At 43.2% G+C, this 17,431-nt stretch overlaps 1 pseudogene; it reads right to left on the reverse strand.

Annotated features, from left to right (window-relative positions):
* LOC100511599 lies at positions 672–1,600 on the reverse strand (annotated as a pseudogene).

Genomic DNA, 17,431 nt, shown 5'->3' on the forward strand with positions numbered 1-17,431 from the left:
GGAGTGGGATTGCTGGATCAAATGATAATTCTATTTTTAGTTTTCTGAGGATTCTCCGTACTGTTTTCCACAGTGGTTGCACAAATTTACATTCCCACCAACACTGTAGTAGGGTTCCTTTTTCTCCATACCCTCTCCAGCACATATTGTTTGTAGACCTTTTGATGATGGCCATTTTGGCTGGTGTAAGGTGGTACCTCAGAGTGGTTTTGATTTGCATTTCTCCAATAATGAGTGATGTTGAACATCTTTTCATGTGTGTTTTGGACATCCATATGTCTTCTTTGGAGAATTGTCTGTTTAGATCTTCTGCCCATTTTTTGATGGGGTTGTTTGTTTTTTGAGTATTGAGCTGCAGAAGGTGTTTATAAATTTTGGAGCATATGGAAGTTCCCAGGCTAGGGGCCCAATCGGAACTGCAGCTGCTGGCCTACACTACAGCCACAGCAAGGCCAGATCTGAGCTGTGTCTGCAGCCTATATCATAGCTCACAGCAATGCCAGATCCTCAGCACACTGAGCAAAGCCAGGGATCAAACCCACATCCTCATGGATACTAGTTTGGTTCATAACCCGCTGAGCCACAACAGGAACCCCCTCATTCACATTTTTAATTAATATGTTTAAATATAGTCATGTTGTCTTGGCTTGTGTTTTCTTTTTTTTCACGTTTTAAAACTTTATTTGCATATTTTAAAAAATTGTGCATTCCAATAATTAAAATCATTTGAACAAAAAAAATGGCACTCTGACTAAAATGCATTTTACAGCCCACAGGACACCTTGGACCAGCTCACTTTTTACTCTAAATTCCACCCAGCTTTCTCCTTCACCAACATGCAAGTTCTTTTCCTTCCCCGCCATCCACATAGGCAGATGGGAGAGGCAGGTGCGGCCTTGGTGTTGGTAGTTCTCTATTCTTTGATGTGAAAAGGAGCAACACAGTCATTTAAACTTGATCCAGCCTCTTTTCATGTTACCAAGTTAAACAGCTAAAAGAAGTAAATAAGAAGGCAATCCTTGTGCAATGTACAGTGCCTATTGGCGGCACACGCCTCATTATGACTCGCCTGCTTGCTTCTCCTGTTCAGTTGTTTCTTTTAAGGCAGTGAATTTTTCTCTTGCATTTCTGTCTTCTTCGGTTTTGACTTACTGAATTTCTCAATCTCAGCCATATTGGGTTTGTCAGACATGGTTGCAGAGGAAGCAGAGCGAGGTGCGAGTGAGAAGAATCCGGTCTATGCAGTGGCCGCCCCTGAGTGCCTTGGCTTGTGTTTTCTATTCAGGTTGTTTTTGGCTATTTTTTCTTGCTGTCTTTTGTTACACTGATCATGGTTTCTTTATTCTGTTTGTTTCCCTTCAAAGGTTGGCAAAATTATGTATTCAGTTTCAGTTATTTCGATAGTTAACATGAAATTTAAACTCTCATGGTTATACATGCTTTTTATCAGTGTCTAGAATTAATCCATCTTTATATTTTCCCATTAAACAGGAAATTTTTACTCTTTCTCATTCTGCCACTGCTACCTCTACAAGTATAAGCAATTTTATCAAATTAGTTTTATTCTAGTTAAGTTTATTTTTTTCATTTTATTTTGTGGCTGCACCTGAGGCATATGGAAGTTCCCAGGCCAGGGATTGAATCCAAGCCACAGCTGAGGCAATGCCAGATCCTTTAACCCACTGCCCTGGGCCAGGGATCCAGCCCGCACCTCCACGGCAAACCCAGCCACTGCAGTCAGATTCTTAACCCACTGAGTCACAGTGGGAACTCCTTCTAGTTAAGTTTCTACTGTTTGTTTTGACTCAGGTTTTTTCTTTTATCCCACATTATCTTTTTCTTTGGGTTACCATTTGCCATTGTTCTGTTCAAGTGAATTTTTGAATACTGTAATTATTTTAGAGTTAGTGTGATTGTGGCAAAGCTTCTGAGTCCTTGTATGTTAAAAATGTCTCCAGTTTTCTCTCAGCCTTGATTGTAAGTTTGCCTTGGAATAGATCTTTAGGTACAAAATCACTTTTCTTTCAGAATTTGGAAGACATAACTGGTGTCTTTTGCACCCAGGATTGCTAATGAGAAGTCTGATGCTAATCTGATTTTTGTTCCTTTAGCTATGTCTGCTACCTACACCACAGCTCACGGCAATGCCAGATCCTTAACCCAGAGTGAGGCCAGGGATCGAACCTGCAACCTCGTGGTTCCTAGTCGGATTCATTAACCACTGAGCCACGACGGGAACTCCCAGTCACAATTCTTGATTATAAGTAACAAAAACTGGCTCTGGCTAATTTCTGCAAAAAAAAAAAAAAAGAACCCCTCAAACAAACAAACAAAAAGGCTATTGGTAGGCTATTGGGTAGCTCACAGAATTGCACAGAAAGCTGAAATTAAGGCTTGGAAAACCAGCAGGAACCAAAGGGGCCACAACCAAGGATACTCTGTAGGAATAGTCTGGTTAGGTCATTGCTGCCAGCCTTTGTGGATGTCAACCCAGAATAAGTTCCGGGGTGGAGCACCCAACATAATACTCTAATTGCCAACCCTGAAGCAGAGTTATCTGGCAGCACTCAATAACCACAGGAAAGTTCATGGCCTAATCTGTGCAATCTGTGAACATGTTCCCTTAAATGGCAAAAGGGACCTTGCAACTATGATTAAGCTAATTTGAGAAAGGGTGAGTATCCTGGATCACCCAGGTGGGCCCAATGACACAATTCCTTAAAAGTAGAGAAGCGTTCCCAGCTGTTATCAGAATGAGACTCGACTAACGAAGAAGGATCACAGAGATGCACTATCGCCATCTTTGAAGATGGAGGAAGGGAGCTGAGGTATGTGGTGGCCATTGGTCACTGGAAAACTTGCAAAAAGCAAAATTTCCCCTAGTCTTCAGAAAGGAATGCTGACACGTTGATTTTAGCCCTGCGCTTCTGACTTACAGAATGGTAAAGTAATAAATTCGTGCTGTTTCAAGCCACTGCGTTTGTGGAAGTTTGTTATGGCAGTGGTAGAAAAACCAGTGCACCACAAGTTTGCAGTGTTTCTCTGTCCTGGTGCTAAAGTATGGAGGGCTTCACTCTGGCGGCCGCCTGTGGGCGGCTGGCTGTGGATGTTTCATTCCCTGCAGAGCTGCCTGTCCTCTCCTACACGTCCTCCTGTCTGCTCACCTCCCATCTCCTCTGTCCCTCTGAAAAGGCTACGGATGGTTTCTTTCTACTAGTTCAGGGGTAGGGGAAGCCAATGGACCCCATGTTCTGAATACAGTTTTTAATAAACTGTATTCAGAGCCTTCTTCTGTGTTATTGTGAATGTTCCTCTGAGTGTAGCATCTGTCTCGATTTGCTCTGTTTGAATCATTTCTTTGGTTTGTTTTCTGCAGCCAGTTTGGGGCTGTGATTTTTTCTTCACTCTTGTCATGTTGATTAACTTCTGTCTTTCAAATATTTCAGAATTTTCTGATAATAGTACCTTTTCTGGTTTATGAGTGTCATGTGGATTTCTTCTTCAAAAACAATGCCTTCCATTTGTCATTGTATGAAAATTTGGGTGGAAGGGGACAATGATCTTTTGAGCTCAGTTGACTGTCTTCATCCAACTGTTGCCTGTTACTTAAGCTGATTATTCTGAACCTGGGGCTCAGGTAGAATCTGAAGGACTACAAAGTTTCCTAAAGAGTAGGCCCCCGGGGTCAGGTCTCAGTAGCAGGCTGATCACAGTGGGTGAGCACTAGGGAGGTTCAGAAGGAAGCAGATGGGACCCGGGGTTGGTCCCTTAGGAGGAAAAGACAGGACAGACCTGAGTTTGGGGGCAGTCCCAGTTTTGCCCTTGCCAACTATGTAAACTAGGCAAGTTCAGCCTCTGTAATCTTCAGTTTTTTTCACTTTAAAATGGATATAACTACCATTTATCAGATAAGGTTGCTGTAAGGATTAAATGAGACAATATTGGTAAAGTGCTTATCATGGCTTGGCATGTATTAATATTGGGTATTTACTGAGTGCTTTTGCAGGATTAATCTTGTTTAATCCTGATTTTTAAGCCTATTACACAGATCAGGAAACTGAGGAATAGAGAACTTAAGCGGCTTAAGGCTGAAGTTATTAGTGGGAGAGAGAATTTGAACCTTGGCGTCTGGCTGTCATCTCTGCACACACATCATGCTACAGATTACCCCACTCTACTCCAGAAGGGCAGAGTGCTCTTCTCTGGCTTTTGAAATTTCCTGTGTGGTTTTGGTGGAGGGAGCCCGATTGATTGTAAGAATTGGGAAGGGATTGAGTCAACAAGAGAGGACTAAGTGTCTGCAGTAATAGGCAAGCTGGAGCTGGTAGATGACTGTAGGTTATTGTTCAGTATCTGTGTTTGTTGGCTTATTTGATTTTATTATGTATTTATCTTGTGGCGGAAACATTTATGTAATAGTAAAATGACCATACTCTAAAGGCACAGCTCAATGAATTTTTTTTTTTTTTTGGTCTTTTTTTGCCTTTAGGGCCGCTCCCTCAGCATATGGAGGTTCCCAGGCTAGGGGTCTAATTGGAGCTGTAGCCGCCAGCCTACGCCAGAGCCACAGCAACGCGGGATCCGAGCTGTGTCTGCAACCAACACCACAGTTCACGGCAACGCCGGATCCTTAACCCACTGAGCAAGGCCAGGGATCAAACCCAAACCTCATGGTTCCTAGTCGGATTCGTTAACCATTGCGCCACAATGGGAACTCCTCAGTGAATTTCCGTCATGTGTTTATACCTGTGTAATCACCATCCAGATCAAGCCATAGAATGTTTCTAGCTCTAGTGCCCTAGAAGGCTCCCTCATGTCCCTTCCCAGTCAATACCTGGGCCCAAGTAACTGTTGTACTAACCTCTGTCATCATGTTAGTCTGTTTTTAATTTCATATAATGGACATACAGTTGGTGCTCTCTTGTGTCTGGTTTCTTTCACTCCTCCTGTTTATTTTGATAAAGAGCTGAATGCTGTGGATCTCTGAGCATTCCACTTCATGAGCAGAGAGCTACGGTGTCTGAGCATGGCCCCAAGGGCTCTGTACACATGTGCAGCCTTTTGTGTATCTCAGTAGCCAGCTCTGGGGAATGGAAAGAGAAGGAAAACTTGCCCAGGCAGGGCTGCCATCATCGGCTCCACACCTGAAGGCTCTTGGGAGGCCCTGGGCCTGGTGGTAACTGTTCTAGGTACGCTTCAGGTGTGGAAGTTAGATCCTTTTCTCTGTCTGGGCTGCCCTGTGAGTCAGTTGTTAAGATAGGACAGATGACTGAGTTTGGTTTGAGGGTGGACATTCTTTGCCCTTTTGAGCTGTGGTGCAGTGGAAACCTGGGATGCGAGAAATGTCCACATGTCCCTCCAGCCTCTGGGAACTCATCTGCTTGGGTGGGGACATATCTGTGTTCTCTGTGAAATGTTGCCTTCCATTTCCTCCCTTTTAAGGATAATTCCAGCTTTTCTTGAAGAGCTAAGAATTCTCAAAGTCCTGTTTGGAGCTCTTTCCACTTCTTCAACACTAAGAAGCTCTTAAAGCTCTTACACCTGAATGTACGAGGGTCCTGAGCCTCAGAATAAAAAGCCAGGTTTCCTTCCAGAGAGGAAAGGAAAGGGAAAATCACCTTTCCCTTCTAGCAAATAAATCTCCAACAGAACTAAGACTAGGGCACGAATGACTGCTTCAGGAATCTCTCCGTCTCATAGCACTGGTTCCAAATCTGCCCTCCACGATGAACCATGGGGAAAACCTGGCAAAATCACATGCTAATCGTCTCAGCCCCAGTTTTTTCAACTACAAAATGGTGCTGATGACCAGCCTTACAAAGACGTTGTCATTGGTAAATGAAATTAGCTATTGATAAACCTCCATATTTAGAGTCCTAATAAGTGTATTTTCTTTTTTTTCTACAGAAGGAATCATCTCCTTGCATTGGAAGTAGGAGTATCTGAGTTGGGTGGCCTGGATTACAGGACTCTGAGAACAGAGAAGCCATGCACTTTGCCAGGTAGGTGGGAAGCATGCTGGGCCTCACAGAGGCTTTTCTTCTGAGCAGGTGAGTGGTATGACTTAAGAGGTGCTGGGAGGTGGCCCTGTGCTCTCATCATGGTGCTCAAACCTGACTGGTTGTTAGAATTTCATGGAGCATTTGAAAACACTCCTACCCCAGCTGCTTACTTTCTCCCACTCTGGCTGAGAAGGTGATTCAGTGGGGCTTTGGGAGGTAGGGGGGTGGGGGAAGCAATCCCCCAGTGATTCTGATGATTAGAAAGGTTTTGAGACTTTTTCTCAAATATATTCTCACCTGAAAGTGCAATTGTTTGAAATTTTTCCATGTTATCTCAGTGGAGGGCATACAAAATAGCCCTGGGGCAGTCATGAGTCACCCTGACCACTCCAAAGGAAAAAACTTTTCTGAAACTGCCTGGATTACACAAACTTTATCACACACATTGTAAAGCCTAAGCCTTGATTTCTATGACAAAGTTTTCATCAAGGTAGAACAAAACCTACCAGTGCCTTGTTCAAGTAATAAGTACAATCCTTCATTTCCAAACATTAACCAGACTATACCTTTAATTGGGAATGTTTATTAAATTAGAATGCTCAGGCATGCTTTTCTCTTCTCTGTAGCCTTCTTAGCTTCTGCTACTGAAGGCATATTAATACCTGCCTCACTAGAGAGAGAATATGAGGATGACAGGCCCTTAGAACTGAGCTGGTAGCTGAGGATGTCTGTTAGAAGTAGTTAGAATCCTCACTGCTAGACTAGGTCAGCACATGAAAAGAATGGGAATTAGAATTCTGATGGAATATGCATTGGGAGGACTGAACAAATCTAAAATTCTAGTAACATTTTATTACATGGTGCTGTGATTGAAACTTTAATTTGGGAATATGAATTTGGGAGGACTGGAAATTTAGAGGGCAGAAATGAGAAAGGCTCAGGGAAATCAAAGGACCTGAGCACAGTATAAGCCCAGGTGGTGGATGGAGCGTGATGGAGCCAGAAAGAAGATTGTGGAGTTAGAACAAAACCTAAAAATGTTATTTCTTTCAGTGCTTTGTGGTTCTTATTGGGCAGTTCCCACTCCAACTTTTCTCTACCTCTTGTACCTCTTTCATCCCAGTAAAAGGGAGGACCAAAACTAGCTTCTTGAGTAGTCTCAAGATGATTAAAGAAAAGTCTAGGAGCTGCTCAGACATAGCCAGGAAAAACTTAGATGTATCAGACCACAGTTTTGACCTGTGTGGAACTTTTTGCAAGCAATGTGGAGCTTGGAGGGTTTCTTCATCACTCATATTTGAGAAAATTTGGATACTCTCTGTCTAGGCTGTTTATGTGTGTGTTGCATTTGTTTTTTTGATTTTGGGTCTTTTTTTTTTTGAGGATTGGGGTAATGAAATCCTATAAAACTGGCTTATTGGTGTTAAGAGGTTTGGTTTTTGGTTTTGCTGAATTTATAGCATCAAATGAAGTCTAAAAATTAAGATTCTTGGCTCTAAGTGCCCCAGATTTATACCTTCTCAAAATGAACAGAGGCTTTACTAAAAATGAATAAATGACTCTAAATCTTCATTGCCTGTCATTTCTCCCACCTGAACTCCGCTCCTATTTCCACTGGGTTATTTTGGTGCATTTGGGGTAAATCTCAGATGCCCCATCATTTCTGCTGTAGATATTAAAGCATGTGCCTCTAAAAGATATGGACTCTTTTAAAAAACACAACCGCGTATTTGAATTAAGTGACTAGCAAAATAATAGAGGTGTATTCTCAAAACATAACTATAATACCTTTATAACTCCCAAAAATATTGACAAAAACTCCTTAATATCATCAAATATCCAGTCAGAATTAAATTTCTTCCATCTTTTTTTTTTTTTTTTTTTTTTCGGTCTTACTGCCTTTTCTAGGGCCACTCCCAAGGTACATGGAGGTTCCCAGGCTAGGGGTCTAATCGGAGCTGTAGCTGCCGGCCTACACCACAGCCACAGCAACATGGGATCCAAGCCATGTCTGCAACCTACACCACATCTCATGGCAACGCCGGATCCTTAACCCCCTGAGCAAGGCCAGGGATCGAACCTGCAACCTCATGGTTCCTAGTTGGATTCGTTAACCCCTGTGCCACGACGGGAACTCCTTCCATCATATTTTGGATTTTGCTGGTTACTTCACTGAGATGTTGCTTAACAAGTCCTCTATTCCTTATACTTCCTGTAAACTGAGTGTTGGATCTAGAAGTTGTTTTTTTTTTTTTTTTTTTTTTTTTTTGTCTTTTTGCTATTTCTTGGGCCGCTCCTGTGGCATATGGAGGTTCCCAGGCTAGGGGTCTAATCGGAGCTGTGGCCGCCAGCCTACGCCAGAGCCACAGCAACGCAAGATCCGAGCGCATCTGCAACCTACACCACAGCTCACAGCAACGCCGCCGGATCGTTAATCCACTGAGCAAGGCCAGGGACCGAACCCGCAACCTCATGGTTCCTAGTCGGATTCGTTTAACCACTGCGCCACGACGGGAACTCCTGGATCTAGAAGTTTAATCTGACTTGGCTTGGATATTTTTTTGGCAAGAACACTTCATAAGTAGTATTGTGTAATTCCATAGGAAAGCAGATGATGTTAGCAGGCATTAATTATCATTATCTAGAAGATTTTTCATTTTTGGCCCATCAAGCTATACACCACTTGGACAAACCTCATATATACCCTCTCTTTTGTACTGTTTTAGCTGATCAGAAAATGATTACCTGGTTGTAAGCTCATCTCACAGACGTAATCTCCTTGGAAAATAATCAGAAGGTTCCATTAACCTTCAATATATGTGAATAAAAATTTTCTCCATTCCCACCTATGGTGATATTGTTGGTTATTTATTCAACTGCCATTCCTCTCACCCTTTTTAAGTACTGACAGAGCCCACCTCCCACCTAAGAGGCTGACCAGCTGTTCACTTTCCAAAGTGCTTGGTTTCTGGGAAACCCTTTCTTTACCTCTTAATGAGGATACTGTCATCCTTGGCTCTTTACGTGAGGTTCAAGGTTGTTATTTGGAGCTGCAGTGGCCATCTTCCAACTACAGGGAGCAACCTTGAGGATTAACACCAGTGTGCCTAGGACGATGGGGTGAAAATGTGGGAAAAGTCTAGATCCTCAGTAAGTCACTGAGCCATTGAAGTAGCTCACCTTGCAAATGCCCTGCCCCCGGACTTAGGTGTGATTGTAAAAACCCACTAGCTCACTTTTAGTTGATCATTTGCAGTTATAAACAACCCAACCAATACACTAGGTACATTCAAAAACACTTTTATGTTTCCACTATTTAAAATCTTGATAAAAGGGGAAGAAACCCTATTGACCTTGAGTTTCCTACAAAATCAGAATCTTTCGGAGCTGCCATCCTGGCTCAGCCATAGCAAACCTGACTAGTATCCATGTTCGATCCCTGGCATTGCCCAGTGGGTTAAGCATCTGGTGTTGCTGTGAGCTGTGACATAGGTCAAAGATGAGGCTTGGATGCCGAGTTGCTATGGCTGTGGTATAGGCTGGTAGCTGCAGCTCCGATTTGACCCCTAGCCTGGGAACTTCCATATGCTGCATGTGCCGCCTTAAAAAGAAGAAAAAAAATAAATCTTTCTTAATCCCTCTAATAGAACTAAAATGATATAGATGGCATAAGCCATTGAATCATCAAAATTATTTTTGAACTGGGGTTTGGGATTGGTATATGTACACTGAGGTATATGGAATGATTGGCCAGCGGGGACCTACTGTATAGCACAGAGAACTCTATCCAGATATTTTGTGATAATCTATGTGGGGAAAGAATATGAAAGAGAATGAATATTTGTACATGTATAACTGAATCACTTTGTTGTACAGCAGAAATGATCACAACCTTGTAAATCAGCTGTACTTCAATACAACTTTAAAAATGAAAAAGCCAGAGTTCCCGTTGTGGTGCAGTGGTTAACGAATCCGACTAGGAACCGTGAGGTTGCAGGTTCGGTCCCTGCCCTTGCTCAGTGGGTTGACGATCCGGTGTTGCGTGAGCTGTGGTGTAGGTTGCAGAGGCGGCTCTGATCCAGCGTTGCTGTGGCTCTGGTGTAGGCCGGAGGCTACAGCTCCGATTCAACCCCTAGCCTGGGAACCTCCATATGCCGCGGGAGCGGCCCTAGAAATGGCAAAAAGATAAAAAAGAAAAAAGAAAAAAACAACCCCTCCAAATTAACTTATTTTTACGCCATGTTTTAAATAAAAGCAGTTTTTGATGAGATATAAGTTGAAAAAGCACACTTAAAAGTTTTAGTGTCCTAAAACGTCCATGTTGGTGGTAGGAATTGGAGTTGAACTATTTCCCAAAGATCATTCTCAAAGCACATAACTAAGAGTTGACTTAGAGTGTTGGCAACAAAGGGAAACTTTTCTCCTGTTACATTATGCTGGACATAACATTCATATTAAGTAGGGGAATTGGAATTTCTGAATCTCCTCCTTTGTAACAAAACAATTTCCAAGGTTCAAATTGAATGCACAAGATTAATAGGCAGAGTGCTGAGGATTTAACATAAAAAAATACTATGATGTTTGAAATCTAAGCAGCAGCTATGGAACTGAAAAAGTAAAGGGTAGCTGACGATTTGTCCTGTGCTTGCTCCTGCCTCTGTTTTTTGTTTTGTTTTGTTTTTTGAAATATAATTGACATATAACATTACGTTCCTGCTTGTATTTTGCATTCCCAGACTGTGTTATGTGCAAGCAAAGTTTCATTGTTTTTCGATCAATAGATTGCACCTTTGTCCTTGCAGATAAGGTGATGACAGCAAGTGGTTCCAGGAAACCCTTTATAATAACTCTTCTTTGTGTTGTGTGAGGAAGCCCTGGCTTGTAAATGGATGACATCAGTGGCTTCCCACCCACTCCTCTGGATCCCCTCATGTACAGAGACTCATTGTTAATGACTTTTACTCTGAACAGCTGCTGGCTCTCACTGGCTTCATTCACTATGAACATGGCAGTCGTACATCCCAGATTTCAAATAATCTGTCCTGTTGTCAGACCATGTGTCAGGCCATCTGCTCTTGTGTCTGATAAGGAAAATATGGTCACCTTAAGTATGGCACAACCCTTTCCAGCGTCTCTGCCCACTTGGAGGTTTTCCCTATGTGTGTCATTGTTTTGGATACCTCATGAAGTGGTACTCTTTCTCCTTTGCTAAATAAGCAAAATTACCCACGTGTTCAGTGGAAATATTCTCCTTTATGGATCCTGCCTAGCAGAGATTTCAACATAGCCAATACTTGTATTAGACACGGTAAGGCAGAGCCTTCCTCTCTGTGAAAAGCTACCTGATCAGAATCCTGAGTTAAATGTTCATTATCACAATAAAATTCAAAGCCTTCAACAATGCATAAGGTGAGGCATTTGAGCAGGTGAGCATAGTTTATCTTGGAAAAACCAATGAAAGGAAGACGGCAGAGTTAGGGTTCAGCTGCGGAGATGAGGTAAGAGTGAAGAGTAACTTCAGAGACCCCTGGGGGCAGGCTTGCTGTCTACAAGTGGTGGGTTAGGCAGTGGGCTCACTGTTGACTTTAACACTGTGGCTTGGAAAACACCAGAATCTCTGTCTTTTGTGCACTTAATGTAGTGAGCCTAGTACAGGAAAGGTGCTCAGGAGATACTTGCTGAACTGTATTGACAAGTAACTTTTACTTGGATCTATGGTGTTTGCTTCACCAGATAAATGCATTTGCAACCATCTTTCTGGTTCAGAGTGTCAAAGCTGGTCTGAAATGTCTTCAAGGATGTTGGCACTTAAGGATAGTTTTTCATGGATGTAGGACTTTGATTCAGGTAGCCAGAATATTACAAATAAAACCTAGGAGAGGACAGACAATCCCAGGGTATTAAGGAGATTAGTAATGGTTTAGGACAGCTGAGTAAATATATTTATTTGGTTCTGTGGGCCTTCCCAAGCCTTTTAACAACTACCGTGTGTTTTATAGACACATTTTTCTATGAAGTAGTCAAGCTGTAAACAGACTGAACCCTGACAGTCATTTCTTAAAAGAGAGAGAGAAGAGGGGTGGGGGAAGCACTGCTGCCATTCCTCTAATGGAAATAATCTGTCTTTGGAAGCCCAGGACTACGGGTGTAGACCATCGCACCCACTCCACTTTCAACCCATCCTGATCATGGGCTTCCTATAGGTTTGTCCCTCATATGTAACGGGGTGCTGAGAGGAAACTCTGAACCCACTGCACCCCCAGCACAATCCTACAGTTTTATAGACTGAATGGTTAGGTGCTCAGTAAAGATTTGTTGGGTAAATAATACATCAGGCGTTGTTTAGCAATGCTGGTGAACAGTGTGGCTTTTCCTTCATGTTCATAAGTTCCTTGGGTCAAGGATTTTTAAATCTTCCACACTCAGGTGTTTCTTAGTATACAAATGTAGGCACTCAGTGTTTGTGTCTGAGTGAGCAGAGCAAGGGCCACATTCATGATTTCCATGGGAGCCTGTTTTGTTGACTTTCCCCAATATCACCAGTGCTGCCTGCTGAGCAACAGAATGTTCTCCCTCTTCCTTTCAAGGTCTCACAGATTCATGGTAACAGGTGGGAAGGGACCAGAGAGACTCTTTTTTTTTTTTTTAGTGTTTTTAGGGCCACATCTGGGGCCTATGGAAGTTCCCAGGCTAGGGGCTGAATCAGGGCTGTGGCCACCACCCACGCCACAGCCACAGCAATGCCATATCTGAGCCCCATCTTGATATAGATCTATGCTTCAGCTCTTGGCAATGCTGGATCCTTAACCTCCTGAGTGAGGTCAGGGATCGAACCCGCATCCTCATGGATACTAGTTGGGCTTACCCACTGAGCCACAAAAGGGATCCCAGGGAGACTTTTAAGTCAAACTCTTCATTTTATAAATGAAAAAAAATTAGGTCTGGAGAGATGGAGTGACTTACCCAAGATTGTATATAGCTAGTCTCTGACAAAACCAACGAATCCAAGTCTCCTTGAAAGTCATTTTTCTTTGTGAAATATTTTTAAGTTTAATATGAAAGACATTCATTTTGTGGCTATATATATATGCCCTCAAATACTTGTTATAATCTGTTACTCCTCAAGGAAACTCTAAAAGCTTTTAGCTAATTATTTCCCATTTGAGTCACTTCAGAATGTCAAATAAGTTCTCACTGAGACATCAAGATAAAATCCATGACAAGCCAAAGAGAAAAGCCATAAAAAGAGAAATCTTCAAAGGGGTTATCCAAAAAAAAAAGGTAACATGACTCCATTCCTTTGGACACATTCAAGATAAAAAGATATTAGGCCTTGATGAGGGCTAAATAAATAACACCTGTCTTCCCCACCCAGGTTCTGAAAAGACTGAGAAACAACACAAAAGGTAGCAGATGAAGGTCAAAAGATCACCTTCGTTACTGAAAGAGGCTGAGTGGAGAGCAGGACTTAGAATGGCAGCCAGGAGTTCCCGTCGTGGTGCAGTGGTTAACGAATCCGACTAGGAACCATGAGGTTGCTTGTTCGGTCCCTGCCCTTGCTCACTGGGTTAACGATCCGGCGTTGCTGTGAGCTGTGGTGTAGGTTGCAGACGCGGCTCGGTCCTGCATTGCTGTGGCTCTGACGTAGGCCGGTGGCTACAGCTCCGATTGGACCCCTAGCCTGGAAACCTCCATATGCCGCGGGAGCGGCCCAAGAAATAGCAAAAAGACAAAAAAAAAAAAAAAAAAAAAAAAGAATGGCAGCCAAGTAGGCTGTTAACTGAACCCCAAATTTAGCATGACCTTCTGAGTAGAACATGCTGAGAGAAAGAAGAGGGACCAGACTAAGCTTTCCCAGTGAATGACTAGTGTCAGCCACTGATGGCAAAAAAATTCCAGTGTTGGAGCTAGTGCAGGACTCTCTGCAAGAGCAGGGAACAGCCACTCCCATAACAAAAAGGGAGTTGAAGATTAGGAGGCAAGATTTATGAAGAGAGTTTCTCCCCGGAGGAAGATAATGTGAAAGCCCTTCTTACCCCAAAGTTGCTTTCTCATGGAAAAGGGTTCACACACACCTTCTGCAGCTTGGAGGGTGCTGGTGACTGAATGTGGCTCACGCTTGAAAACTAAAAGGAAAGGGTTCCAACAATGAGACTGAACAAGAGGTGGCTGGATGGGGTGGGTAGTACTGGAAGAGGAAAAAGAAGTGGGGGCAGCAAATGGGGGGAGAGAAGAGAAAGGAGGAGGGGAGAGAGGGAGAGGATGAGACAAGACACTTCATTCCTGTCCAGCAGGCCACCTGCAAGGGCTCTTACGTTTTTGAAGGGAGGAGCTGGAGTTTTGACCCAGAGCTGAGGAAGTTTCAGCTGATCCAAGGAGAGGTTCCCAGCGATGGGGGTGGTGGGTGTGTGAGAATGGTGAGGGCATCCCACACCAGGAGGAGGCAGCTTTCAACACACTAGCTCAGTCCAGAGAGATGCCAGTCAATTAAGAACTTCTCTCCCTCTTTTCCTGCTTGCTTCTGCCTCTTCCCATTTTGACCCTGGAACAACCATGTTGAGTGAAATGGCAGATGGTTGGAAACAGTAAGTAGGGGGAGGACAGGAAAAGATGGACCTTGCCTCCTTCTCTGGCTTCTTGGCTGCACAGGGCCCCTGAGGATAAAGGGGAAATTTTCCTCTTTAAGTCCAATTCCAGAGGTTGATTATTACACAAGATTGTTTTTTCTCATTTATTGAGACTGTTGGAGACTTAAAGTGGCTGTAGGACCTTTTATAACTGAGGAGTGGTTATAATCCTCCATAGGATTATGGAGGTCTTCATCCAGGGGCAGATGAAAGAATATTCCCTCACCAGATGATTTAAAAGAGACAGTGGGGAGTTCCATTATGGCTCAGTGGGTTAAGCACCCAGCGTTGTCTCTGAGGATTCAGGTTTGATCCCTGGCCTTGCTCAGTGGGTTCAGGATCTGGCATTGCTGCAAGATGTGGCGTAGGTCACAGACATGGCTCGGATCCAGTGTTGCTGTGGCATAGGCCTCAGCTGCCTTGGGTTTGACCCTTAGCTCTAGGGGCTTCCATGTGTCACAGGTACAGCCTTGGGGGAAAAAAAGAGATGGTGGGAATCAAAAACAAAGCTGCTTTCTGATTTGAGTAGATTAGTTTCTTCTTCGCATTGAGCAGCCTGTCAATCTTATTTTGTTGGTTTTTATTTCTCTAGCTGATCAACATGGGGTGGTTTGTGATAGCTCTACATGTATTAAGCATGCTGCCTAAACCAGCATTTAGAGCATTAAGAACCCTGGAAACTCCAACTGACCAAGGGCCCTATCCCACTGATGGCATTTGCTGCATTGCCCCAGGTGGCAGATGGCATGCATAACAACCCTCCATAACTTCTCCAGAAAGTTATAAACTCAAGAAGGAAAATGATAAATGCTTTCTATACGTGACAGTGGCCTTTCCATGATCTTTCTTTTTAAAGCACTCACCCAGCAAATAGCACTGCTAATTAATAAACCTGTTGGTGAGTAAATCAAATGAAACGCATTAAGGGCTCCATCCAGTCCTGCCCAAAGCCAGGCAGAGGGGGCCAACTTGAGTTCTCACCATTATCTCCCATCACCCTTTGTTGTTTGATCAGAATAGTTTCCCTCTGTAAGATATTAATGATTCCCAGGTCTGCTCTCAGAAGTTTCTTATATGTGAAGTGATTGAAAACTGCCAATCATGAATCTGGCAATCCCCTCTCATGAGCTTAAAGACTGTTCTGATTACGATAATTACATTTTTATGAATATCCTACCTAGAGAGTAACAATTTTACTGTGTCAGACTACACTGCACAAAGATGCATCAATTTCATCTGCAATGAAAAATAGAGCCTAATAGCTCAGTTATATTTATATGATAGTCAAACATCAAGATGCAGCTTAAGTACTTCAACTGAAAGAATTCTGATCATTATTTAACCTTGAGATTGTGATTAAGGGTGAAGGCTTGTCAGCGTTCATTAATTATTTTTTTCATGATTTTTGCTGTTTTGATTTGATTTTTAAAAACTCCATAATTAACACTTATTAACATTTGGATTCCATCCTACTCCCCCCCACCCCATGATATGGGGGCAAGGCAACAACAGTTACAGAAGATTGATAGATGTGATTAATGGTCAAAGAGAGAAGATTAGGTAATTAGAAGACATAATTATGTTTCAGGTACAACAATGTCATGCCAACTGGCTTTCTACGTGGTGAAATTTCTTCAGTCATGATGTGAATAATGGACACAGTATTTAGATTTGATGCTGTGAATACATATTAATTTAATGGAAAGAGAACGGCTCCATTATTATAGATAGTTGAAAAGTATGCTCTGAGAACCAGTAGCATCAAGCATCACTAAAAAGCCTGTTAGAAATGCACATTCTCAGGCCCCACCCCCAGCCTTGCTGAGTCAGAATCTCTAGCAGTGGGGCATAGGACTCTGTCTTCTTCTCTCTCTCTCTCTTTTTTTTTTTTTTTTTTTTTTTGCTTTTTAGGGCCCCACCTGCGGCATATGGCGGGTCCTAGGCTAGGGGTCCAAGTGGAGCTAAAGCTGCCAGCCACAGCCACATTAGATCCAAGCTGCGTCTGCTACCTACACCACAGCTCATGGCAACGCTGGATCCTTAACTCACTGAGCGAGGCCAGGGATGGAACCTGCAACCTCATGGTTCCTAGTTAGATTTGTTTCCCCTGCACCACGGCAGAAACTCCAGGACTCTCCTAACACGTCCTCCAGGTGACTCTCTGAGGCTTAAGAACCACTGCTCTAGCATCAATTTCCATTAACTGCGGTGAAACATTGCCCAGTGTGGAGGCAGCAATCTCGGCAACACTGTAGGTGTTCTATGTTCACTGCAGGCCCCTGCATTCCAGGGGAGCTGAAGTGAACAGGCTCTTTTGGTCAAATCCCTGACTCCAGAGGTTCCTCTTAAGTGTTTTTTTTTCTTTTCTTTAAATCCCTAGATGTCACAAGCTGTAGTTTCTTCCCATTACCGCTCATAATTGTTAGGTCCTCCTCCCTGGTAAAGGGATGTTTGTGATACCCTTTCTAATGTCAGATCTCCACCACCCTGAACCTCCACTGATCCTTTGCCTTTGTTACAACCATTTCCCTAAAGTCATCTTGAATTGCTTAAAAAGTTTTAATGTCCAGCATCATGCTCTTTATATTTTTATTGGTTGATTGATTGATTGACTGATTGATTGTCTTTTTGCCCTTCTAGGGCCACTCCCACGGCATATGGAGGTTCCCAGGCTAGGGGTCTAATCGAAGCTGTAGGGGCCAGCCTACACCAGAGCCACAGCAATGCGGGATCCCAGCCGCATCTGCAACCTACACCACAGCTCACGGCAACGCCGGATCCTTAACCCACTGAGCAAGGCCA

Source organism: Sus scrofa, chromosome 15, assembly GCF_000003025.6.
Source record: "Sus scrofa isolate TJ Tabasco breed Duroc chromosome 15, Sscrofa11.1, whole genome shotgun sequence".
NCBI classification, from domain to species: domain Eukaryota; kingdom Metazoa; phylum Chordata; class Mammalia; order Artiodactyla; family Suidae; genus Sus; species Sus scrofa.